The sequence below is a fragment of the Chiloscyllium plagiosum genome, unplaced genomic scaffold (assembly GCF_037043375.1).
Source record: "Chiloscyllium plagiosum isolate Xiang-an unplaced genomic scaffold, Cpla_swu_hap1 HiC_scaffold_19, whole genome shotgun sequence".
NCBI classification, from domain to species: Eukaryota; Metazoa; Chordata; class Chondrichthyes; order Orectolobiformes; family Hemiscylliidae; genus Chiloscyllium; species Chiloscyllium plagiosum.
Genome location: NW_028270157.1, coordinates 45,739,769 through 45,760,046, shown reverse-complemented (window position 1 = coordinate 45,760,046; position 20,278 = coordinate 45,739,769). Strand labels below are relative to the sequence as shown.

General features: G+C 40.4%; 1 protein-coding gene across 4 annotated transcripts in view; it reads left to right on the top strand.

The window, feature by feature from the left end:
- Window positions 1-455: 455 nt before the first annotated feature.
- LOC122559602 (protein kinase C and casein kinase substrate in neurons protein 2-like) overlaps window positions 456-20,278 on the top strand; it is a 112,459-nt gene continuing 92,636 nt past the window's right edge. For 2 of the 4 annotated variants that reach the window (XM_043709369.2, XM_043709367.2), the window contains exon 1: window positions 456-478. The gene's annotated coding sequence lies outside the window, so the exon portion shown is untranslated. Of the gene's footprint in view, window positions 479-712; window positions 847-20,278 lie in introns of those variants that run through there. The other 2 variants (XM_087997293.1, XM_087997294.1) reach the window with 2 other exon arrangements.

Sequence of the window (20,278 nt, the reverse complement as noted above, 5' to 3'; positions counted from 1 at the left end):
TCCTTCCAAGTGAAGGCAGATGTGAAATAATTATTTCTACCAATGTGCTCCCTTCTCACTAACCATCCCCACTCTTCCCTGGTTATCATCTCCTCCTTGCTATACTTATAGAACATCTTGGGCCTCTTCCCAATCTTACCGAACAGTGTTTTTTTTTCTGTCCCCTTAGGTCTCCCAACTGCTTTCTTCGGCTACCCCCTTCATTTTCTATACTGCAATAGGGCATTCTAGAAAATCTCCTGCATGCCCTTCTATGCTCTGGTGCCCTGAATTGGATGCAGTATTCCAGCAGGGGGCGTCACCCCAGTGATTTGGACATTATGATGGATAATGAAGCGTACTCTCCATCCACTTTGGAATTATATGTGTACAAGTTGGCTACAAATAAATGAAACTAATATTACTCGAAATAAACGTGGAAACTTTGAGAGTATGCGGCTTCCGGCGATACCAGGAGCCTGCGTCTGTTCAGGAGGCTGTATGTATTATATATAATAGCACTTTAACATGATATTATTTTCGGGATGTTTGATTGTCTAAAGACATTAGAACATCGGCTGAAGCAGCTTCGTCACCGACACAATTCCAACACACCCGGAGCGCGCGCGCCTCGCTGTTAACGAGTTCGACTGCGCGCGCCAATGAGTGCATGCGCGGGCGGGGGGAGGGCGTGGCAGAGCGCTCGAGGGGGGGGGGGGTGGAGTGATCGCGCGGACGCTGCGTGTCGCGAGCGTACGGGGCGGATGCGGCGGGAGCTGGAGGTGGCCAGGAGGAGTTGGAGCTTGTCAGTCAGTGCGGAAACAACCCGGCGAACATAAAACCAGCCTTTTGACGGTGAGAATGAAGGTAGTTTTAATAAGTTGGGATCCGAGCTTTGAGCTGCTGGGCGGTTTGTGAGTGAATTTGTTGTTGAAGGGGGGTGGGGTGGTGTGTGGAGTGGAGTGGAGGGGGAGAGAGGGTAAAGGCCTCGGTAACTCCTGGTGAAGGCAGAGGGGCAGGTTATTGTGCTGGAGAACAGGGGCAGCATACTGTAAGCGAATGCTTTACAGCGTTACTCAGTTGAACCTACAGTGCCCCACTCTACCGGAGAAAAAGTTTAAAGGTGAGAGTTTGTTCCGGAAGTTTTCCAGTTGCATCAGGTGACGCAACTGTGTTGGTATGTCCAGGGCTTGGGCTGTGCCTTGTTCTGTGCCCACAAGCGCCGTGTCTGTCCGGGTACAGTCTACATACACTACTGACAGACACCGTGTTCACCAGATTGTGCGATCTCCAAAATAAAAATGAAGGCTTCTCATTCTCATTCATTCCAAGGTCACAGATCCCTTGGTTGGGTCATAAAATTATATTTGAATAACAGGAATGGAAATTCTCTGCCTGTTTAGTTGGTGTGCTTCGGGGGAAAAAAAATTGCATAAGGGTTTAACGTCCACTTCAAGGTCTTGGATGGAATGTGTTTTTGGATGCCAAAAAACAGTAACGCAGTGTGGTTTAAAAACCGCCAGCAAGATGAGCCAGCACATTATTAATTCTTTTAGTTTAATGAAGCTGAACTTAAAGTGGGACGCTCATTTTTTTTCTCTACAGGGAATTGCTTTTGCGATTCTAGTTTGAGTGTGCTCTTTTATTTCAAAAGTGTTTGCTTTACACGATTTTTTGTCCAAGTATACATCAAATAAATTTCATACATGGATATCTTTATTGTTGATCAATAATCAGGTTAACTGATATTAAAGATTTGCGTCAGTGCTCCACTTTCATTTCTCAAGTAGATCTTGTGAATTTAAGTACTTTCATAGCTATAGCACGGTGTGTTCCACAGAGATCATGTTACATTTAAAGGGGTAGTTGAAATTAACTTGTATTCACTAAGATCCTAACTTGTCTTTTACTGTTTTACTACTCAGTTTTGTATAATTTACTCAGTTGAGACTTTTTGTCATCTTACGGGTTCCATGAATTTATGTTTGAGGAACTACCTATTTAAAAAAAAATAGTTGAGTTCAATGTTACTTGATCTGATTCTAAGTTCAAGCTGATTGTTTTACCTAAACATGCTCGTATACTAGGGTCAAAATTATGCTATTACTGGTGCCAATATTATGAAAAAAAATTATTTCAAACAAATGTACAAATAAATGGAAACAGCCTAAGCACAAGCAATTTAGAAATAAGATTGAGATCAAGGACACAAGCAACTTAGTCTTGTGGTTTAGGATATCTTTTGGACACGTTGATTAAACTAAAGATTAAAATTTCTTTGAGATCTCCATTGTTTACACTGTCAAGTAATTTTATTTACATTTGTCAATCCTTTGATTGGATTTCATGGATATAATGATGGCAGAACTTGGTTCATGCTGTCATTGTTTTTCTGAAATTACATAAACTTCTGGAGGCTGTTTGTATATCATGAAAATTAGAGATTCTGAAGTTAATGTTTCACTGCTTTTTCAGTCATGTGCTGTGTTGAAGTCAATTAAGAATCATTGAGTGACAGCTTGCTGTTTTTTAACTAACCTGTCGCTTTGAATTCATTCAAATTTGTCTCATTGAAATGGAATCGAGTTTTTAAATTTACATGAACTCATTACCACTGTTAAAAAATTTGTGGGGAAATCAAATTTTACATTTGTATAATGTCAATTTTTTCCACTCTGCTAAACTATCTTTAAATTTAAAAACTGAATTATCAATCAGTCTTTGTCATATTCTTCATTTCATTCTTTATAATTTCTAAAATATACAATTAGTGTATTTTACTTCATGATTTGGTATCTGAGAATTCTTTAATATGATTGCTTATATTGATATTTTTTGAGGAACATCTCAAGATTCCTTAGTCTTGCTTTCAGGTTCAAATTAGTATTGGAAAAGATGCAGCAAAGAATGAAATTGCAAGGAAGGAGTCTGTTTGATTCATTATTCCTGCATTGGCATCTTGTAAGTCCCATTTCTCTGCTTTATCTCCAATTTTTAACTAGATGTCTGTCTCCAGTTCACAGTTGAGTTATTGTTGAAACTGCTTCCTTTTAGTCTGTGTATGTCATATCCTGATGACTTGGTGTATAAGTAATATTTTCCTTGTGTTGCTCCTCTCTTTTCTTTCAAATCTTAAGTTTGTCTTCTGTTTACCAACCTTTCTGCAAAGTCACATCAGAGATTGCTAGAACCAGGCAGCTTTCAAGATTAACAGTTGACTTATCACTGACAAAATTCAGGCCATTTTACATAGGACAAATAATTTGATTGAGGAGAAAATGTTAAATATCTGCGTGGTTGTGGGGAAAATAGTAACATTGGCTGTGAACTTGTTTCTACCATCCAGCATGTCTTCCTTTTTTTTTAGGGTGCTGTGTTGCAGTGAAAGGTTAAAGCTTTTTTGGACTGCCTCCAATGACAGCATTTCTTTTGTTCTATACTGGGCTCAAAGCTGTTCACAGCACTCCTCTATCCACATTAATAAACCACTTTCAACATCGTAGACTTATTATATAGCCTTAAAATATACCTTTATCGAGTGCCTTCAGAAAATCAAAATATTTTACTACCACTTCTTACACTTTATTTATCCTGAGTATTTAGGGTGTAGGTTTGCTCGCTGAGCTGTAGGTTTGATATCCAGATGTTTCATTACCTGGCTAGGTAACATCATCAGTGGCGACCTCCACGTGAAGCAAAGCTGTTGTCTCCTGCTTTCTATTTATATGTTTGTCCTGGATGGGGTTCCTGGGATTTGTGCTGATGTAATTTCCTGTTCATTTTCTGAGGGGTTGATAGATGGCATCTAGATCTATGCGTTTGTTTATGGCGTTATGGTTTGAGTGCCAGACCTCCAGGAATTCTCTGGCATTTCTTTGCTTAGCCTGTCCCAGGATAGATGTGTTGTCCCAGTCGAAATGGTGTTTTTTTTTTCTTCCATGTGTAGGCCTACGAGGGAGAGAGGGTCGTGTCTTTTTGTGGCTAGCTGGTATTCGTGTATCCTGGTGGCTAATTTTTTCTTCCTGTTTGTCCTACATAGTGTTTGTGGCAGTCCTTGTATGGAATTTTGTAGATGACATTTTTTTGTCCATGGGTTGTACTGGGTCTTTTAAGTTTGTTAGTTTTTGTTTGAGAGTGTTGGTGGGTTTGTGTGCTATTAGGATTCTGAGGGGTCTTAGTAGTCTGGCTGTCATTTCTGAAACTTCTTTGATGTATGGTAAGGTGTTTCTGGCTGTTTTGGTCTGCTTGTTATGGTTTGTTCTTGAGGAATCTGCGGACTGTATTTTTTGAGTATCCTTTCTTCTTGAATACGTTGTATAGGGTGGTTCTCCTCTGTTTTCTGAAGTTTGTCTGTGCTGCAGTGTGTGGTGGCTCGTTGGAATAGTGTTCTGATACAGCTTCGTTTGTGTGTGTTACCATACATCAAAGAAATTTCAGAAATGATAGCCAGACTACTAAGACCCCTCAGAATCCTAGTAGCACACAAACCCACCAACACTCAAACAAAAACTACCAAACCCAGTACAGCCCATGGGCAAAAAAAAATGTTGTCTACAAAATTCCATGCAAGGACTGTCACAAACACTATGTAGGACAAACAGGAAGAAAGTTAGCCACCCGGATACACTAACACCAGCTAGCCACAAAAAGACACGATCCCCTTTCCCTCGTAGGCCTACACACGGATGAAAAAAAACCCACCATTTCGCCTGGGACAACACATCTATCCTGGGACAGGCTAAGCAAAGACATGCCAGAGAATTCCTAGAGGCCTGGCACTCAAACCATAACGCCATAAACAAACGCATAGATCTAGATACCATCTATCAACCCCTCAGAAAATGAACAGGAAATGACATCAGCACAAATCCCAGGAACCCCATCCAGGACAAACATATAAATAGAAAGCAGGAGGCAACAGCTTCGCTTCCCTTGGAGGTCGCCACTGATGATGTTACCTAGCAAGGCAGTGAAACGCCTGGATATCAAACCTACAGCTCAGCGAGCAAATCTACACCCTAAACATCAACCTGAGCTACAAACCTTGCATCCTGAGTATTACTTAAAGAATTCTAATAAATTTGTCAAAAATGATTTTCCCTTCATTGAAGACTCTGCTTGATTGTTTCTATCTGCCCTATTAGTGCATGCATTATAATAGATTCTAACACTTTCCCAATAATAGGTATTACCTGTAATAGAATAATAGTTCTGTAGTATAAAGGTGACATTAATGCATGGGCTCAACTTTAAGACTACAGATATATGTTAGATAAGTCACTTAATAAAACCCACTAAACCATTGTGATGTGATCTGCTGATGCTATTATTTTACTGGAATAAAATGATGACTATAATGTACGAGGTTATATGTAGATAATTGATTCTTATTTGTCCACAACATTGTGCATTCTGATATTTTGTCATGCTGTAAGGAGATCCAGAATAAAGTTGTGTTGCTGGACACAAAGGCAGAATTGATTCTACAGCTTCACTCATTTTCAACATTTGGAAGTTTCTTCATAACAGTACTGTGTTCAAGTATTAGTTAAAGGGAGGCAAGTTTATCTAATATAGAGGCTTATGTTAAAATAACAGTTGGTTAAAGTTTAGATTTGTGCTAGATTTTCTTCTTCAAATTTTGAGATTTATGGAAAATGAAAGATGTTGACATAGGAAAGATTATTTTCTTTTACCTGTTAAGGCAGTCATAAGGCTTGATGATTTGTATTCAATTTCTTCATGCTGAACTGCACCACTTCTCAGGCTCTAAATTTTGCATCCTTACTTTAGGGTTTTGAGAAAATACATGAAATATTACCACTCAATTTATTCTTTCCATGCTATTTTGTACTTCGTAAACTTATTTACTTCAATTGCATTTATTATTACATTTATCAAATTGGATTGCAAATCAGCTCACTTATATAATTATGTAATTTAGTAGATTAGAATGAAAATTCAGTAACTATGAAAAAGTGGTATTTAAAAGTTTGTATTTAGAAACGTCAACTTTTTGTGCATGAAAGAAACATACCTAATGGCATTTTTCCATTTATCATTCATTATTTTAATTTAATGATTAATTCCAGAAGTAGTTCTATTGCTATTAAATACATGTTTATCTTGCAGATTTTATTTTGTTAACATTGTGACCTTACATTGTTTGACTTTGGTTGCATTGGTGAAGTGATCTACATTAAAGAAGTTTATTTGTTTTGCTCTGTATAGAAATCTTTTCACTCTGCACTAATACAGTTGTATAGCTTTATTTGTTCTATAGAATACAGAATTGTTCAAACAACAGTAATGATCAGTAACCTTGAGAGATTTGAAATGTTCTCTCATAATCTAAAAAGTCTTATGAAATACTTGTTTTATTGGATAATATCCTAAAGGATAATGTCGCCAAAAAAAGTGGCAGTTGTCCCCAAATAGTAAAAATAAGGGAAATGAATGTTGTGAATAGTTTAAAAATAAGGAGTCTTTTATTGAAGAAACAAACAAAGGGAAATATTTTTGTCTGAGAGGATCCTGAGTCTTTGGCACGCTCTTTCCCAGAGAGCAGTGAAGCAGGGTCATTGAATGTTTTTAAGGCAGAAGTCGAAAGATTCTTAAGCTACAATTACCTTGTTTTTGTTATCAGAGGTGAGCAGGAATTTGGAGGTGAAGCTGCAATCAGATCAGCCATGATCAAATGGCCTACTTCTAATTCATATTAATTCATATAACAATTGTTTTATTAGCTCAAAATCTTAGATTTTCAGTAATTGCTGCATATGTAGGCTATACTTTCACTTACCTTATTTGACAACTGTTTCTCATAAACTTTAATATAAATTAAGTTACATTTTTATAAGATGCTACCTGATGAAGGAGCAGTACTCCGAAAGTTTGTACTTTCAAATGAACCTATTGGACTATAACCTGGTGTTGTGATTTTTTAACTTTAAGATTAAATGCATTGTTGATTTTTCCATAAAACTGAACACTGGCAGTGTGTTGATCCTCTTTCTGTATCAACTGTAAAATCAAGGTATGGTAGAATTGTATTGATATTAGTTAATTGCTAATATTGTCTTAGGCTAAAAACCTTGTTTATTTCCTTTATACCTTTTGTGAAACATTTTTGAACATTGATATTGAAGGTGATGTATAAATGCATCCTGCAAATCATTTATTTCCTTTTACAATAGCAGTATAAGTGGTGAGAAAATGACCGGTAGCCAAATAGCACATTATCTAATGTGACTGGGTAGGGTGGAATTTTTTCAATGTCATGTTCTGCTAAACTTTATGATAAATTTCCTTAATGTTAATTGATTAGCAACTTATTGGCTTTTGTGTAGCAATAATTACTCAAGAATTTTTTGCTTGGCTGTGATGTGCTTGATAACCTGGTGATATGAAATCCTGAGATCAAGTGGGGATTAGTTGATATAACTGAGGGAAATTTGTCTTTCCACATCCCTGTTTAAGCAAACCCAGTTTGTCAAGGTCACAAATTAGGCTTTGTGTTTGTCAGTTTTCTCTTACGATATTGCTTTCATTTCCAAGTGTGTGTTAAATGCATAACTTCAAAGATGTAGGTATCAAGCCACTGCATAAAACACACAAAAGTATTAATTAAAGCACAAAATTCTATAAATACTCATGCTAGCAGCATTTATGGAGAGGGAAACGCTCCATAAATGTTTCAGGTTTCATGCTTTTTAATCTGTTGAGTATTTCCAGTGTTTTTTCTTGGTTCAGATTTTTATTATTTACCATACTTTGAAACAAACTATTGTTTTTGCTTTATACCTTTTTGGCAAAGTTAAAACAACAAACGCTGGAATTATTTGTCAGGCAGAATCTGTGGAGACAAACAGTTAACATTTAAGGTTAATGATTTTTACCAGAACTGAAGAAAGGTTGAAATCAAGAGTTTTTAAGCCAATAGAAGAGGGAAAGGGGGCAGGAATAACAAAAAAGATCTATGACAGGATTGAGGACAAAACAGATTAACTGGCATTCGTTACGTAAGAGTCAAAAAGAGTGTAATGTGTGTAGTAAATGTTTGTGTCCAGATAAGGCGCGTTCGACTATATTGTGACCAGCTGAATACAACTGTTCAGTTATAAACCAGCAAAGAGTTTTTGCACAGCAGTAGTGTCTGTAGCTTTTGAACCAGGAGGTCAGGGTTCAAGTCTCACCTCCACAGGTGTGTAACAACATCTCTGAATAGATTGATCAGAAAATATCTACAAGCCAGCAAAAAGAATGCTAAGCTGGCCACCAGAGTTTGTGATCTAAAGTTACTGAATGTTGTATTGCGTCCAGATGCTGTTTCTTGAGCTCACATTGAGCTTCATTGAACATTCTAGCAGATCATGAAAGAGAGATCACAATGTGACCAAGGAGGATATGCTTGCTTGTGGGATTGAACTGAAATTGGAGTTGTTCTGCAAAACAGTTACCTGTCTGCATTTGGTTGCACTGATGTAGAAACCATAAAGTGAACAGCAAAGAAAAAGTGGTAAATTTAGTACAGGTGAATTTTAGTTTTGCTTGGAAGATGTTTTTGGGGCTGAGGATAGTGTGAGGGGAGAAGTAAAGCAGCAGATGTTTGCCTCTCCTGTGTTTGAGTGGGAAGGTACCAAAAGGAAGGAGTTTTAAAGAAACTGAAGTCGGAACAGCTCATTCATGCCAAAAGGACAGTAAAAATGAGTCTGGTGGTGTCATGCTGGGAATGGTTAAAATAGTAAAAGATAATCTGTTGAACAGAGGCTGATAGGGCTGAAGTTGAGGATGAGGGGGGAATTGCCATTCTTACATGATATGAAAAGTAGTCATAAATTGTTATAAAAAGTTATATTTTTAAACAAGAGTTTTACTGGGCTGAAACCTGACTGGCCTTCCCTCTAAGCGAGCATGAGATGTGGCTAGCTGAAACCTTTTTTAGTTTTAGGGGACCGGAGTTTCCTAAATGGAAACTACCTTCATCAGAAGTGTGCAGAGCAGCCACAGCCAACCCAGCACCGGTAAACAAGGGTAACCCCAAAGAAATGGGGCACAACATGGATGTACAAATCTCTGAATCCAGCCAGCAAAAGTTTCAAGGGAAGAAGCCTGCATCTCTGCATCTCTCCTGGATGAGCAGGAGATCTAACTAACATCTTTCTGACCTTGGAGAGGGAACAGGAAAGTTTCCCATAAAATGCAGATATTGAGGGGGTTGCAATATCTAATTGAGGAGCTGCTGTTCAGTGCAGCAGAAGCTGATTTGGGGCACTTAATGTCTGAGACAAAATTGATCATCTTGGGAATGAACCTCCTCAAAGTAACAGAATAGGGAAAGTTAGTAACCCCTGAAGTTCCACCACAAGAGTTCAAATGAATATAAAATACAGCAAAACAGAGTCCAGTCAACTGATTGTCTGTTGGAGGGTCGACACATCTGAATTAGTTAGGAGTGGTCTGTTTAGAAGGAGGGATTCATCAAGTCCAGAATCTTAAACTCAATTAGTGCCTTCACCAAAGAATAGTTGGGAGATGTGGCCATCTTGATTGAAACTTAGAGAAGTCCGCCAGGGTATACTTAACAAACAGTCCATGATGTGGATGTGGAGAATGCTCAAAAATAAATTAAACACTATCCGCTAAATCTGAACCAATACAGGTCAGGCACAGAATCCAGCACATGCTGGTTTGCAAAACAGTTCAGCTTTGCCTGAGAAGCTGTAGAATCCCTGTGGCATTGATTCAGAACCTGCACAGATCAAAGCAACTTCATGTTTACTATTGGAAAGTAAATGCAGTGCCCAGCACCATGAATAATATACAGACTCCTCCCTTAGCAAAGCAAATCTTTTCATAAGAATCGTGGCAAATTTACATGACTGGGTAAGAGAAATCTTTAACCTTGTCACCCTAGAATGCCTATACCACCACTTTGACTTCCACAATGTCACTGACCAGACTAGTAGGACCCAAATTATGCACATCAGGATGATCTGCTAATTTATAGCACCAGAAAGAAAATCACAGGTTAAGTGGACAGAAAAGTTGTGCTATAATTTGCCTCTTCAGCTTTTTAACCTGCAAAAAAAATCACTCATTTCAGGAAAGACCAATTTTGTTGTTAATGCCTTTAGCCATGTACAAACTCTCAGAATGGAGGAGGGAAATGACATTACATGCTTAATGTTGTGTGTTTCACTTACAACAGTGAACGAGAGAATGAATCTTTCTTTTTCTGCAAGAGAGCCTATTTGTTTTTATAAACATAGAATTTTTTGAGCTCCAGAGGAATGTCATGTTCACAAGTCATGGAGAGGAAATAAATTTTTGAAAAGCTATATCTTTTGGTTTAAATTTTAAAATTAACTTTGGTCTTGTGATGCAAGTTATTACTTTCTGTCAGAATTCTGATCAGTTACCAGGACAGAACTCCAACATCATCCTCTTGTAATCTCACACCCTTGTGTTTTGTGAACCTTGCTGTCCACAAATGTAGGAAGACCAGCGGATGAAATGTTTCCTACAGGCAGTACTGATCAAAGCAGAGCTATTAAAACTTGTTGTATTTGAAATGGTGCTAGTGACTTGCCCGTGATCTCATGCAACAAACAATGACCCTGACCAGAGGCATAGACACTCCTTATTAGACTGAAATTTGATTCATCCAGGGTCAGTCACAAAAACATGCCTGGTTTCTGGAGAAGTTAACTGTAATTTCTGAATCTCACTATATTAGCCTAATAAGTAGTTTGCTGTTAACATAATTCTAATAAGAATCGACATGGTGACACTGTATTCAGACTCCTTGCTTAGCTAATCTCTCCTCTAGTCCAAATTTCCTCCAAAATCTGATTTCTGGAAGGAATCTTTTATTCACTTGAAAAGTGGATTAACCTTGTTGCTACCACCTTAATCTCACAGGAATTCTGCTTTTGGGCAACTACACCTTTGTATCCCTATGGAAAAGAACATCCACGTGTCATTGGTTTTCTAGATTTAATCAAAAATGACATGATTTCTTGCTCATGTTTTGTGTGTTAAATTATGCTTTCTTATCAACACCTATGTTTTCTTTTCCTCTTACTTGTGTGTGTTGTGTGACAGTCATCGCTTGGGTTTGAATACATTAATAAATTATGCTTATTTAACCCTAAAGACAGTTTGTTGCAGGCCATTTAAAAATTTGACTTCTCAATTTAGAATTTGAGAGGGGAACACACCACTGAATTTAAAAGAAAAATCAACATTCAAAGAATGCTGTCTACTCACAATTAGAGAAGAATAAATATAATAAGAGCATGAGAGGTGTGACTAGGAGTTGCCATCTGGCCCTATTGAGCCAACTCTGCCATTCAGTAACACCATGGCTGATATTTTCGTGGCTTCAGCTCCACTTACCCGCCCTCCCACTGTAACCCTTAATTCCTTTTTATTCACAAAATTATCTGTCTTAACTTAAAAAACATTTACTGAAGTAGCATCAACTACTTCACTGGGCAGGGAATTCCATAAATTCACAAACCTCTGGGTGAAGAAGTTCCTTCTCAATTCAGTCCTATATCTGCTCCCCCTAAGCTTGAGGCTGTGCCCTCTTGTCCTGTTCTACCTGCCAGTGGAAACATCCTCTCTACTCCTATCTTATCTATTCCCTTCGTAATGTTATGTTTCTATAAGATCCCCCTCTCATTCTTCTAAATTCCCATTAATATAATCCCAGTCTCCTCCGTCTCTCCTCATAAGCCAACACCCTTAACTCTGGAATTAACCTGGTGAACCTCTTGTGCACCCCTCCCAGTGCCAGTGCGTCCTTTCTCAAGTAAGGAGACCAAACTGTACACAGTACTCCAGGTATGCCCCCCACTCCAGCACCCTACACAGCTGCAATATATCCTCCCTGCTTTTAAACTCAATCCCTTTAACAATGAAGGACAAAATTCCATTTACCTTCCTAGTTATCTGTTGTACCTGCATACCAACATTCTGTGATTTATGCACAAGGACACCCAGATCCTTCTGCATAGCAGCATGTTGCAACATTTTACCATTCAAGTGATAAGCCTTTTTACTATTCCTATCAAAATGGATGACTTCACATTAATTAACATTTGTATTCCATCTGCCAGACCTCTGTCCACTCACTAGAACTATGTCATTTTGCAAAGTTTCACTGTCCTCTGTGATGAACTCAGAGCATGGATAAGTACTTGGAATTATGCTGTTGTGGTCATTAGGGAGATGGCTAATGGTTCTTGGGTGGTTTTTGGATGTTCCAGACTTTAGATGTTTCAAAAAGAATAGGAGTGGGGGGAGGTAAACAAGGTGAAGGAATGGCATTGCTCACCAGGGATAGTATCACGGCTGCAGAAAGGAAGGTCGGCAAAGAAGGTTTGACCACCGAGTTGGTATGGGTGGAAGTCAAAAACAGGAAGGAAGCAGCCACTTCATTGAGTTTTCTACAGACCCCCCCCCCCCCCCCCCCGTAGCAGCAGAGGCTCAGAGGAGCTGATTGGGAGGCAGATTTTGGATAGGTGCGGAAGTAACAGGGTTGTTGTCATGGTTGATTTTAATTTTCCTAATATTGGTTGGAATCTCCTTAGTTCAAATAGTTTTTGTCAGGCATGTCCCAAGTCCAGTTCCTGACTCAATATGTAGATAGGCCAACTGGGGGGAGGCCATATTGGATTTGGTGCTTGGCAACAAATCATGCCAGATGTCCGATCTCTCGGTGGGAGAGCATTTTGGTGATAGTGATCACAGCTCCCTAACCCTTTTACTATAGTCATGAAGAGGAATAGGAGCAGACGGTATTGGAGAGTATTAATTGGGAGAGTATTAATTGCTATTAGGCAAGAATTGGGACCCCTAAATTGGGAACAGATGTTCTCAGGAAAATGCATGACAGAAATATGGAGGTTGTTTAGGAAGCACTTGCTGATAGTGCTGGATAGGTTTGTCCGACTGAGGCAAGGAAAGGATGGTAGATTGAAAGAACCTTGGGTGACAAGGGATGTGGGGTATCTACTCAAGGAAAAGGAGGAAGCTTAAAGTTGAGGATGCACGGATCAGACAGGGCATTAGAGGGTTACAGGGTAGCCAGGAAGGAACTAAAGAATGGACTTAAAGCTAGAAGGGAGGCATGAAAAAGGTTTAATGGGTAGGATTAAGGAAAACTCAGACATTCTATACTTATGTGAGGAAGAAGAAGTTGGCCAGAGTGAGGGTAGTGCCAATCCGGGATAGTGGAGGGAACTTGTGCTTGAAGTCAGACGAGGTAGGGGAGGTCCTTAATGAGCCAGTATTCAATACAGAGAGGGACCTTGACGTTTACGAGGGCAGCATGAAACATCCTAGAACCAGTTCATGTTAGGAAGGAGGATGTGCTGAAGAGTTTGAAAAAACATAAGGATAGATAAATCCCCAGGCCAGATGGGATGTACCCTAGGTTACTACAGGAAGTGAGGAAAGAGATTGTTGTGCCTTTGGCGGTGATCTTTGCGTCCTCACTGTCCACTGGAGTAGTGTCAGATGATTGGAGGGTTCCAAATGTTGTTCCCTTGTTCAAGAAAGAGAATAGGGATAATCATGGGAATTACAGACCAGTCAGTCTTGGGTCTGAGGTGGGCAAAGTATTGGAGAAGATTCTGAGAGACAGGATTTACTTGGAAAACCATAGTTTGATTAGAAATAGTCAGCATGGCTTTGTGAGGGGAAGATCAAGCCTCACAAGCTTTATTGAGTTCTTTGAGGATGTGGCAAAACACATTGAAGGTGTTGCAGTGGATGTGGTGTATATGGATTTATGCAAGGCCTTTGATAGGTTCCCCATGGTAAGCACATTCAGGAAGTAAGGAGGCATGGGATACAGAATTGGCTGGCCCATAGAAGACAAAGGGTGGTAGTAGTTGGAAAGTATTCAGCCTGGAGCTTGATGACAGTTGCTGTTCTGCAGGGATCGGTTCTGGGACCTCTGATCTTTGTGATTTTTATAAATGACCTGGATGAGCAAGTGGAAGGATTGGTTAGTAGGTTTGCTGATGACACTAAGATTGGTAAAGTTGTGGATAGTGTGGAGGGTTGTTGTAGGTTGTAACGGGACATTGACAGGATGTTGTGCGGGGCTGAGAAGTGGCAGATGAAGTTCAACCTGGAAAAGTGTGAAGTGATTCACTTTGGAAGGTTAAAATTGAAGCAGAATACAGGGTTAAAAACAGAATTCTTGACAGTGTTGAAGAAACTGAGGGATCTTAGGTCCATATCCATAGATCCCTCAACTTGCCACCCAAGTTGATAGGGTTGTTAAGAAGGCATATATGGTGTTTTGGCTTTGATTAGCAGGGTAATTGAGTTTAAGAGCCATGAGGTTATGCTGCAGCTCTCGAGAGCCCTGGTTAGACCACACTTGGAATATTGTGTTCAGTTCTGGTTTCCTCATTATAGGAAGGATGTGGAAGCTTTAGAGAGGGTTTGGAGGAGATTTACCAGGATGTTGCCTGGACTGGGGGGCATGTTTTATGAAGAAAGTTTGAGAGAATGCGGGCTTTTCTCATTGGAGAGAAGAAGGGTGAGAGGTATCTATTGCACCCTTTAAATGATGGCATCACATTTGCTGTTTTCCAATCAGCTGAACTGCCCCAGAGTCCAGTAAATGTGGAAAATTATCACAAGTGCACTTGCTATTTCTCCTGCCATCTCTTTTAGTACCCTGGGATGCATTCCATCAGAGTCAGGTGACTCATTTATCTTTCGCTCCATTAGCTTACCTAACACCGCCTCTTTGAGAACGATTGTTTCCAGGTCCTCATCTACCTTTGACTCTGTCGATTACTGGCGTGTTAGTTGTGTTCTCCACTGTGTAGACCGACTCAAAATACTTATTCAATCCCTTGGCCACTTCATCATATCCCATAATAAATGCCCCTTCTCATCCTCTAAAGGACCAGTGTTTACTTCAGCCATTCTCTCTTTTCATTCGATATACTTATAGAAATGTTTGCTATCTGTCATTATATTCTGTGCCAGCTTTTTCTCATGTTCAATTTTTCTTTTTTTAATAGCTCTTTTTGTGGCTTTCTGTTGACCTTTAAAGCTTTCCTAATCTTCTAGTTTCCTGCTGATCTTGGCCACTTTGAATGCCTTCTCTTTCAATTTGATAGCCCCTCTTACTTCTTCAGACACCCATGGCAGATTAATCCTTTTCTTACAGTTCCTCCTCTCACTGGAATATACTTTTGCTGAGCACTTTGAAAAATTGCTTTGAAGGTTGTCCACTGTTGGTCAACTATCCCACCATAATGTGGGACAGTTCACCTCTCCCTCTTCCTTGGGGAGCACGTTAGGAAGGGAAACACTGAAAGCAGTGTTTCAAATGGATAGGACACAGTGGAATATCAGCAGTGAATATTAGTAGATAGTCTCCCTCTGGAAGTGGAAACAAAGAAGTCAATAATGTGAAGAGTCAGAAGATGAGCAGGGTGAACATTTAGAACAAAGTCAATGAAGTTTTCCAGTTCATGGCAAAACACGAAGGGGCATGTACTGGAAAAAGAGATGAGGCCCTGAGTAGTACTGAAATAATGGATGTTCAAGAAAGAAGCTGAGAACCCAAAGACCATTATGGTCTTACTATCACTGTATTCTAACAGATGAAAGGCTTAACAGACAATCAATTTTTCAATGTATAATTTCAGTTACATCACACTGCAAATTTTTGTTATAAATTCTGTGTTACGATCGAGCCCTCCACTATCACCTGATGAAGGAGCGTCGCTCCGAAAGCTAGTGTGCTTCCAATTAAACCTGTTGGACTATAACCTGGTGTTGTGATTTTTTTTTTTAACTTTGTACACCCCAGTCCAACACCGGCATCTCCAAATCATGACCATTATGGTGGTGATGGTTGGTCAAAGGATTGGATGTCGGGAATAATGATAAAAGGCTAATGATTAGGGCCAGGAAACATCATGGATGTAATTAGAAAACAATTGTGCAAAGGGAGAAAAAATGGGGGAAAGTAATGGAATCAAGACCAAATAAATAAGTCCCATAGATACAGAAAAGGTCTGCAACAATAGATTAACCGGTGAAGACTTTTCATAGATTTTGAGGAGGAGTTAGAAGTGATCTGCTGGGGTTTGGTGATTTTTGAGATTGGAACCTGTAAAAGAAATCATACTGTACTCGCTCTTTACAGTTGAAAACATTCCATAACAATTGTTATGGGAGACATTCTTTAAAAGAAATATATAGGGTGTGTTGTTTGGGTTATCTTTAGTTCCCCTAGCTCGAGAATGCTCCATCAATTTCTCTTGTGTATAAAGTAAAGATTTAATAAAGTACATTGAGTTGATCATAATAATATTTCAGTTCTGAAGGCGTAATATCAAACTCAATCTTAACTTTGTTCCTCGTTTTAAAATGCTGCCAAACTATTGAGTTTCTCCACAGTTCCTGTTTTTGTTTCACTGTTGATCCCGATTTGTTTTTATTTAAAGGTTTTGGTATAATTTGAATAATTTTTGCATCCTTTTTCTCAAATTCTTATTATTTCATGGGATGGCGGGTATTTCTGGCAAGGACAATGTGTTACCAATCCCTTAATTTTCTTTTGGGTGGTGGTAAGCCACTTCTTGGGACTCCACCTTCTTGTACTCCACCTTTTGCAGGTATACCTTCAGTACATTTAAAAAAAGGCATTCTAAGATTTTAATCCATGATCTCCTTGTCCTTTTCAATGGTGGGAGTCAAAGGTTTGCAAATTGCGGTTGAAGAACTGCGGTGAGATGCTGCAGCAGGAGCTGAGTTACTCAGTATAGAATTTCTGGTTGACGACCTGCTTTTATATTTACAACATTTATGTGGCTGCTCCAGTTTAGTCCATATGGGGTCAATAGTAACCCCTCAGAATGATCATACTGTGTAATTCAGCATTGGTAATGCCTCTGAATGTCAAGCAGAGGTGATTATATTTTCTCTTTTTGCAAATGATCATTGTCTGGAACTTAGTACAAATGTAATTGTAAAACTTGGTTCAATCAGTAGACATTTTTGAGTAGCAGCAAGAACAGTGCTGTATTGGGAACAAGTCTGTGGTTAAAAGAATCTGTAATTTGAAGCACAGACTTGGTCACTCCTTTATTCAGCTTTTTTATGCTGTGGGTGTGCATTTTGAGTTTCCTGAATGATGTAAACTTCAAGTGTGTATTGTGCAATTATGCATAAATTAGAACATCTGCAGTTGGCAGAGTCCAATTTTTAATCCTAAAATGTACAGTTAAGATAGATGTTTAAAAATGCATTGGAGACTGTCAGCTGGAGTATATGCGTCTGTTTTTGTATAAACCCTTAAGGGTGGGGATGGGGGTTGCTACTTGGAATTTGACTACAAAAACATTCCTGTTGTGGCACAGTAACCGGGTATAACCTTGGACTGTTGAATATGCTGGACACAGTTCGAGTCACATCAAGTTTAACTCTGGGTAATTTATTTCAAAGAAAAACCTCTTGTCCATTTCAGGGTTAAATAGGCGTGCAGCCCATTTAGAGGGTGTGATTTGCTATGAAGGCTTAAACCTTGTGCTGATCCATGTGACTGAAATATGTTTTTTATTTCTATATTTAATTTGAAATGATGGATGAATCCCATGAGTGAATAACTTTTTTTTAAAAAAAGTTTTCTGGGTTGAATGCAAATCACATTCTAAAAGACAGGTGTTTAGAATTGATTGTATCCTTGACAGCCTCTGGGTTGTGAGTATTAGCACTAAACTTCAAGTTGACTTTCTCGTGTTTAATTTGAACATTTTTGAGTAATTTGTTTTCAGTATAAGGAGATTTTTTTTGTGAAATTGCTGAAATAAGATTCAGAGCTGGCAATCTTGCTTATGCTAATTGCAATGTATCTTTTAATATCCTTTTTATATACAGTAATTGCACGACTCTAACAAAGTGAAATCAGGTCTTCAGAAATCATATGACATTCCATGTGTTAAATTTGCTGCTTAAGCTGAGTTAATATCAGCAGACCTTGTAGACATTTCTTTGTCCTTTGTCACAAGACCTGCCGTGCTGCTTGATAATCTACACACAATCTAGAAATCTGGCAAAGCATGTAAAACGTAGCCAACTTCAATAGTCTTGACACCGATGATCAGCCTAACTGGAGTGTGATCTGTTGTTGCATATTCAATTTTAAATAAACATCTGTTTTTTAAAAAAAACAAAAAAAACCCAGCTGTTAAACAAATGAGGCTGGGGGGAAAAGAGAGGTCGGATAGTTTGTGAGAAGAACTATTTTGGGCAACAGTATTGTGGGTGAAATAAATAAAGTATATGAAAGCCTGGTTTCTGTATTGGCGATTTAGACGTTTCTGAAGGGAGAGATGAGCATTTGAAAGTACACAATTTTCTAGAGGTAGCAAAATGACATGATCCCGAGGAAAGTATGATACTTTATGCCAGTATTTTGTTTGTAGATTTCTTTTTGTATCTTAAAAATCTTGAATTTAATGGAAGTGCATATGAACTGGAAAACCCTACCTCCTGTGGTACTAACTCAAGTCATGCTATTTCCAGGTTGAAACTTTATTGCTGGAACAGCACAGCAGGTCAGGCAGCATCCAGGGAACAGGAGATTCGACGTTTCGGGCACAGGCCCTTCCTCAGGAATGAGCAGAGAGTGTTCAGCAGGAGAAGATAAAACGTAGGGAGGAGGGACTTGGAGGAGGGGCGTTGGAAATGTGATAGGTGGAAAGAGGTCAAGGTGAGGGTGATAGGTCGGAGTAGGATGGAGGCGGAGAGGTCAAGAAGAAGACTGCAGGTCAGGAAGGCGGTGCCGGGCTGGAGGGATTCGGCTGAGACAAGGTGGGGATGAAGAAACTGGTGAAGTCCAAGTTCATCCCCTGTGGTTGGAGGGTTCCCAGTCGGAAGATAAGACGCTCCTCCTCCGACCGCCGCGTTGTTGTGGTTTGGCGGTGGATGAGTCCAATGACCTGCATATCCTCGGTGGAGTGGGAGTGGGAGGGGGAGTTGAAATGCTGTGCTACAGGGTGGTTGGGTTGGTTCGTCCGGGTGGCCCAGAGGTGCTCTCTGAATCGCTCCGCAAGTAGGCGGCCTGTCTCCCCAATATAGAGGAGGCCACACCGGCTGCAGCGGATGCAGTAGATGATGTGGGTGGAGGTGCAGGTGAATCTGTGGCGGATATGGAAGTTTCCTTTGGGGCCTTGGAGAGAAGTGAGGGGGGAGGTGTGGGCGCAAGTGTTGCACCTCCTGCGGTTGCAAGGGAAGGTGCTGGGAGTGGAGGTTGGGTCGGTGGAGGGTGTGGATCTGACAAGGGCGTCGCGGAGGGAGTGGTCTCTACGGAAAGCTGATAGGGGAGGGGAGGGAAATATATCCTTGGTGCTGGGGTCTGTTTGGGGGTGGCGGAAGTGACGGCGGATGATGCGCTGTACATGGAGATTGGTGGGGTGGTAGGTGAGGACCAGTGGGGTTCTGTCCTGGTGGCGGTTGGAGGGGCGGGGCTCAAGGGTGGAGGAGCGGGAAGTGGAGGAGATGCGGTGGAGGGCACCGTCGACCACGTCGGGGGGGGAAATTGCGGTCCTTGAAGAAGGAGGCCATCTGTGTTGTACGTATTTTGAACTGGTCCTCCTGGGAGCAGATGCGGCGGAGACGAAGGAATTGGGAGAATGGGATGGCGTTTTTACAGGGGGCAGGATGGGAGGAGGTGTAGTCCAGGTAGCTGTGGGAGTCGGTTGGTTTGTAGTAGATGTCCGTGTTGATTCGGTCGCCTGAGATAGAAACAGAAAGGTCTAGGAAGGGGAGGGAGGAGTCCGAGACTGTCCAGGTGAATTTGAGGTCGGGGTGGAAGGTGTTAGTGTAGTGGATGAACTGTTCAACCTCCTCGTGGGAGCAAGAGGTAGCGCCGATACAGTCATCAATGTAGCGAAGGAAAAGATGGGGGGTGGGGCCAGTGTAGTTGCGGAAGATGGATTGTTCCACATACCCTACGAAGAGGCAGGCATAGCTGGGGTCCATGCGGGTGCCCATGGCTACTCCTTTTGTTTGGAGAAAGTGGGAGGATTGGAAAGAAAAGTTGTTCAGGGTGAGGACCAGTTCGGTCAGTCGAAGGAGGGTGTCGGTGGAAGGATACTGGGTGGTACGGCGGGAAAGGAAGAAGCGGAGTGCTTTGAGTCCTTCGTGATGGGGGATGGAGGTGTACAGGGACTGGATGTCCATGGTGAAGATGAGGCGTTGGGGACCGGGGAAGCGGAAATCCTGGAGGAGGTGGAGGGCGTGGGTGGTG